This window comes from Lissotriton helveticus, chromosome 5_1, assembly GCF_964261635.1.
Source record: "Lissotriton helveticus chromosome 5_1, aLisHel1.1, whole genome shotgun sequence".
In the NCBI taxonomy this organism is placed as follows: Eukaryota; Metazoa; Chordata; class Amphibia; order Caudata; family Salamandridae; genus Lissotriton; species Lissotriton helveticus.
The window spans coordinates 663,891,404-663,898,661 of NC_136065.1; positions in this window are offsets into that span (position 1 = coordinate 663,891,404).

A 7,258-nucleotide genomic window follows, 5' to 3' on the forward strand; every position below is an offset into this window, starting at 1 on the left:
TAACGGGAGACACCACATGCAAATTGATTGCTGGACCACAACTACCACGAGACACTGCGGCATAAGCCCAGCCTGCCATGAGGCTTGTCATATAAAATGGACTGGTTTGCTTTATTTAAAGTATTGATCGTCTTTTCCCTGAAGAAGAAGGCAAGACCTTTGAAACGCGTCGGACTACATACGAGACGAACTTTGGCCCCTGAATACATCAGAGACTTTCTCCTGTGCCTACAAGCTATCGTGCATGCTGCTGTTAATAAAGCACTGACCTGGTAACCCCCGTGAGTGTGGTGCGTTCTTTGAATGAGGGAGCTTTCATATTTCAATGGACCTACCACCGTTTTCACCGCACCCGACCTGAAGAGTGCAGAAGGCGCTTTGGTGGACCTAGGAGCCTAGCAGCAGCACTGCATACGCCCAGCACCGCCATTGAGACACCCTGACACGGAGCCGTGTAACGGCAGCCATCCAGGCTGTTAGGATTGCGTGAATGGTCCGCTCCTTACTCCGATCAACAGGGTGCCGTGTGGTTGGCGAGGGGGTGCCCTGTGAGTGTTTGAAACAGCGGCTTAGGGCATTAACGGGAGACAACACATGCAAATTGATTGCTGGACCACAACTACCACGAGACACTGCGGCATAAGCCCAGCCTGCCATGAGGCGTGTCATATAAAATGGACTGGTTTGCTTTATTTAAAGTATTGATCGTCTTTTCCCTGAAGAAGAAGGCAAGACCTTCTAAACGAGTCGGACTACATACGAGACGAACTTTGGCCCCTGAATACATCAGAGACTTTCTCCTGTGCCTACAAACTATCGTGCATGCTGCTGTTAATAAACCACTGACCTGGTAACCCCCGTGAGTGTGGTGCGTTCTTTGAACGAGGGAGCTTTCATATTTCAACGGACCCACCGCCGTTTTCACTGCACCCGCCCTGAAGAGTGCAGAAGGCGCTTTGGTGGACCTAGGAGCCTAGCAGCAGCACTGCATACGCCCAGCACCGCCATTGAGACACCCTGACACGGAGCCGTGTAACGGCAGCCATCCAGGCTGTTAGGATTGCGTGAATGGTCCGCTCCTTACTCCGATCAACAGGGTGCCGCGTGATTGGCAGGGGGTGCCCTGTGAGTGTTTGAAAACAGCGGCTTAGGGCATTAACGGGAGACACCACATGCAAATTGATTGCTGGACCACAACTACCACGAGACACTGCGGCATAAGCCCAGCCTGCCATGAGGCGTGTCATATAAAATGGACTGGTTTGCTTTATTTAAAGTATTGATCGTCTTTTCCCTGAAGAAGAAGGCAAGACCTTCGAAACACGTCGGACTACATACGAGACGAACTTTGGCCCCTGAATACATCAGAGACTTTCTCCTGTGCCTACAAGCTATCGTGCATGCTGCTGTTAATAAAGCACTGACCTGGTAACCCCCGTCAGTGTGGTGCGTTCTTTGAACGAGGGAGCTTTCATATTTCAACGGACCCACCGCCGTTTTCACCGCACCCGCCCTGAAGAGTGCAGAAGGCGCTTTGGTGGACCTAGGAGCCTAGCAGGAGCACTGCATACGCCCAGCACCGCCATTGAGACACCCTGACACGGAGCCGTGTAACGGCAGCCATCCAGGCTGTTAGGATTGCGTGAATGGTCAGCTCCTTACTCCGATCAACAGGGTGCCGCGTGGTTGGCGAGGGGGTGCCCTGTGAGTGTTTGAAAACAGCGGCTTAGGGCATTAACGGGAGACACCACATGCAAATTGATTGCTGGACCACAACTACCACGAGACACTGCGGCATAAGCCCAGCCTGCCATGAGGCGTGTCATATAAAATGGACTGGTTTGCTTTATTTAAAGTATTGATCGTCTTTTCCCTGAAGAAGAAGGCAAGACCTTCGAAACGCGTCGGACTATATACGAGACCAACTTTGGCCCCTGAATACATCAGAGACTTTCTCCTGTGCCTACAAGCTACCGTGCATGCTGCTGTTAATAAAGCACTGACCTGGTAACCCCCGTGAGTGTGGTGCGTTCTTTGAACGAGGGAGCTTTCATATTTCAACGGACCCACCGCCGTTTTCACCGCACCCGCCCTGAAGAGTGCAGAAGGCGCTTTGGTGGACCTAGGAGCCTAGCAGCAGCACTGCATACGCCCAGCACCGCCATTGAGACACCCTGACACGGAGCCGTGTAACGGCAGCCATCCAGGCTGTTAGGATTGCGTGAATGGTCCGCTCCTTACTCCAATCAACAGGGAGCCTCGTGGTTGGCGAGGGGGTGCCCTGTGAGTGTTTGAAAACAGCGGCTTAGGGCATTAACGGGAGACACCACATGCAAATTGATTGCTGGACCACAACTACCACGAGACACTGCGGCATAAGCCCAGCCTGCCATGAGGCGTGTCATATAAAATGGACTGGTTTGCTTTATTTAAAGTATTGATCGTCTTTTCCCTGAAGAAGAAGGCAAGACCTTCGAAACGCGTCGGACTACATACGAGACGAACTTTGGCCCCTGAATACATCAGAGACTTTCTCCTGTGCCTACAAGCTATCGTGCATGCTGCTGTTAATAAAGCACTGACCTGGTAACCCCCGTGAGTGTGGTGCGTTCTTTGAACGAGGGAGCTTTCATATTTCAACGGACCCACCGCCGTTTTCACCGCACCCGCCCTGAAGAGTGCAGAAGGCGCTTTGGTGGACCTAGGAGCCTAGCAGCAGCACTGCATACGCCCAGCACCGCCATTGAGACACCCTGACACGGAGCCGTGTAACGGCAGCCATCCAGGCTGTTAGGATTGCGTGAATGGTCCGCTCCTTACTCCGATCAACAGGGTGCCGCGTGATTGGCAGGGGGTGCCCTGTGAGTGTTTGAAAACAGCGGCTTAGGGCATTAACGGGAGACACCACATGCAAATTGATTGCTGGACCACAACTACCACGAGACACTGTGGCATAAGCCCAGCCTGCCATGAGGCGTGTCATATAAAATGGACTGGTTTGCTTTATTTAAAGTATTGATCGTCTTTTCCCTGAAGAAGAAGGCAAGACCTTCGAAACGCGTCGGACTACATACGAGACGAACTTTGGCCCCTGAATACATCAGAGACTTTCTCCTGTGCCTACAAGCTATCGTGCATGCTGCTGTTAATAAAGCACTGACCTGGTAACCCCCGTGAGTGTGGTGCGTTCTTTGAACGAGGGAGCTTTCATATTTCAACGGACCCACCGCCGTTTTCACCGCACCCGCCCTGAAGAGTGCAGAAGGCGCTTTGGTGGACCTAGGAGCCTAGCAGCAGCACTGCATACGCCCAGCACCGCCATTGAGACACCCTGACACGGAGCCGTGTAACGGCAGCCATCCAGGCTGTTAGGATTGCGTGAATGGTCCGCTCCTTACTCCGATCAACAGGGTGCCGCGTGGTTGGCGAGGGGGTGCCCTGTGAGTGTTTGAAAACAGCGGCTTAGGGCATTAACGGGAGACACCACATGCAAATTGATTGCTGGACCACAACTACCACGAGACACTGCGGCATAAGCCCAGCCTGCCATGAGGCGTGTCATATAAAATGGACTGGTTTGCTTTATTTAAAGTATTGATCGTCTTTTCCCTGAAGAAGAAGGCAAGACCTTCGAAACGCGTCGGACTACATACGAGACGAACTTTGGCCCCTGAATACATCAGAGACTTTCTCCTGTGCCTACAAGCTATCGTGCATGCTGCTGTCAATAAAGCACTGACCTGGTAACCCCCGTAAGTGTGGTGCGTTCTTTGAACGAGGGAGCTTTCATATTTCAACAGACCCACCGCCGTTTTCACCGCACCCGCCCTGAAGAGTGCAGAAGGCGCTTTGGTGGACCTATGAGCCTAGCAGCAGCACTGCATACGCCCAGCACCACCATTGAGACACCCTGACACGGAGCCGTGTAACGGCAGCCATCCAGGCTGTTAGGATTGCGTGAATGGTACGCTCCTTACTCCGATCAACAGGGTGCCGCGTGGTTGGCGAGGGGGTGCCCTGTGAGTGTTTGAAAACAGCGGCTTAGGGCATTAACGGGAGACACCACATGCAAATTGATTGCTGGACCACAACTACCACGAGACACTGCGGCATAAGCCCAGCCTGCCATGAGGCGTGTCATATAAAATGGACTGGTTTGCTTTATTTAAAGTATTGATCGTCTTTTCCCTGAAGAAGAAGGCAAGACCTTCGAAACGCGTCGGACTACATACGAGACGAACTTTGGCCCCTGAATACATCAGAGACTTTCTCCTGTGCCTACAAGCTATCGTGCATGCTGCTGTTAATAAAGCACTGACCTGGTAACCCCCGTGAGTGTGGTGCGTTCTTTGAACGAGGGAGCTTTCATATTTCAACAGAACCACCGCCGTTTTCACCTCACCCGCCCTGAAGAGTGCAGAAGGCGCTTTGGTGGACCTAGGAGCCTAGCAGCAGCACTGCATACGCCCAGCACCGCCATTGAGACACCCTGACACGGAGCCGTGTAACGGCAGCCATCCAGGCTGTTAGGATTGCGTGAATGGTCCGCTCCTTACGCCGATCAACAGGGTGCCGCGTGGTTGGCGAGGGGGTGCCCTGTGAGTGTTTGAAAACAGCGGCTTAGGGCATTAACGGGAGACACCACATGCAAATTTATTGCTGGACCACAACTACCACGAGACACTGCGGCATAAGCCCAGCCTGCCATGAGGCGTGTCATATAAAATGGACTGGTTTGCTTTATTTAAAGTATTGATCGTCTTTTCCCTGAAGAAGAAGGCAAGACCTTCGAAACGCGTCGGACTACATACGAGACGAACTTTGGCCCCTGAATACATCAGAGACTTTCTCCTGTGCCTACAAGCTATCGTGCATGCTGCTGTTAATAAAGCACTGACCTGGTAACCCCCGTGAGTGTGGTGCGTTCTTTGAACGAGGGAGCTTTCATATTTCAACGGACCCGCCGCCGTTTTCACTGCACCCGCCCTGAAGAGTGCAGAAGGCGCTTTGGTGGACCTAGGAGCCTAGCAGCAGCACTGCATACGCCCAGCACTGCCATTGAGACACCCTGACACGGAGCCGTGTAACGGCAGCCATCCAGGCTGTTAGGATTGCGTGAATGGTCCGCTCCTTACTCCGATCAACAGGGTGCCGCGTGATTGGCAGGGGGTGCCCTGTGAGTGTTTGAAAACAGCGGCTTAGGGCATTAACGGGAGACACCACATGCAAATTGATTGCTGGACCACAACTACCACGAGACACTGTGGCATAAGCCCAGCCTGCCATGAGGCGTGTCATATAATATGGACTGGTTTGCTTTATTTAAAGTATTGATCGTCTTTTCCCTGAAGAAGAAGGCAAGACCTTCGAAACGCGTCGGACTACATACGAGACGAACTTTGGCCCCTGAATACATCAGAGACTTTCTCCTGTGCCTACAAGCTATCGTGCATGCTGCTGTTAATAAAGCACTGACCTGGTAACCCCCGTGAGTGTGGTGCGTTCTTTGAACGAGGGAGCTTTCATATTTCAACGGACCCACCGCCGTTTTCACCGCACCCGCCCTGAAGAGTGCAGAAGGCGCTTTGGTGGACCTAGGAGCCTAGCAGCAGCACTGCATACGCCCAGCACCGCCATTGAGACACCCTGACACGGAGCCGTGTAACGGCAGCCATCCAGGCTGTTAGGATTGCGTGAATGGTCCGCTCCTTACTCCGATTAACAGGGTGCCGCGTGGTTGGCGAGGGGGTGCCCTGTGAGTGTTTGAAAACAGCGGCTCAGGGCATTAACGGGAGACACCACATGCAAATTGATTGCTGGACCACAACTACCACGAGACACTGCGGCATAAGCCCAGCATGCCATGAGGCGTGCCATATAAAATGGACTGGTTTGCTTTATTTAAAGTATTGATCGTCTTTTCCCTGAAGAAGAAGGCAAGACCTTCGAAACGGGTCGGACTACATACGAGACGAACTTTGGCCCCTGAATACATCAGAGACTTTCTCCTGTGCCTACAAGCTATCGTGCATGCTGCTGTCAATAAAGCACTGACCTGGTAACCCCCGTGAGTGTGGTGCGTTCTTTGAACGAGGGAGCTTTCATATTTCAACGGACCCACCGCCGTTTTCACCGCACCCGCCCTGAAGAGTGCAGAAGGCGCTTTGGTGGACCTAGGAGCCTAGCAGCAGCACTGCATACGCCCAGCACCACCATTGAGACACCCTGACACGGAGCCGTGTAACGGCAGCCATCCAGGCTGTTAGGATTGCGTGAATGGTACGCTCCTTACTCCGATCAACAGGGTGCCGCGTGGTTGGCGAGGGGGTGCCCTGTGAGTGTTTGAAAAGAGCGGCTTAGGGCATTAACGGGAGACACCACATGCAAATTGATTGCTGGACCACAACTACCACGAGACACTGCGGCATAAGCCCAGCCTGCCATGAGGCGTGTCATATAAAATGGACTGGTTTGCTTTATTTAAAGTATTGATCGTCTTTTCCCTGAAGAAGAAGGCAAGACCTTCGAAACGCGTCGGACTACATACAAGACGAACTTTGGCCCCTGAATACATCAGAGACTTTCTCCTGTGCCTACAAGCTATCGTGCATGCTGCTGTTAATAAAGCACTGACCTGGCAACCCCCGTGAGTGTGGTGCGTTCTTTGAACGAGGGAGCTTTCATATTTCAACGGAACCACCGCCGTTTTCACCGCACCCGCCCTGAAGAGTGCAGAAGGCGCTTTGGTGGACCTAGGAGCCTAGCAGCAGCACTGAATACGCCCAGCACCGCCATTGAGACACCCTGACACGGAGCCGTGTAACGGCAGCCATCCAGGCTGTTAGGATTGCGTGAATGGTCCGCTCCTTACGCCGATCAACAGGGTGCCGCGTGGTTGGTGAGGGGGTGCCCTGTGAGTGTTTGAAAACAGCGGCTTAGGGCATTAACGGGAGACACCACATGCAAATTTATTGCTGGACCACAACTACCACGAGACACTGCGGCATAAGCCCAGCCTGCCATGAGGCGTGTCATATAAAATGGACTGGTTTGCTTTATTTAAAGTATTGATCGTCTTTTCCCTGAAGAAGAAGGCAAGACCTTCGAAACGCGTCGGACTACATACGAGACGAACTTTGGCCCCTGAATACATCAGAGACTTTCTCCTGTGCCTACAAGCTATCGTGCATGCTGCTGTTAATAAAGCACTGACCTGGTAACCCCCGTGAGTGTGGTGCGTTCTTTGAACGAGGGAGCT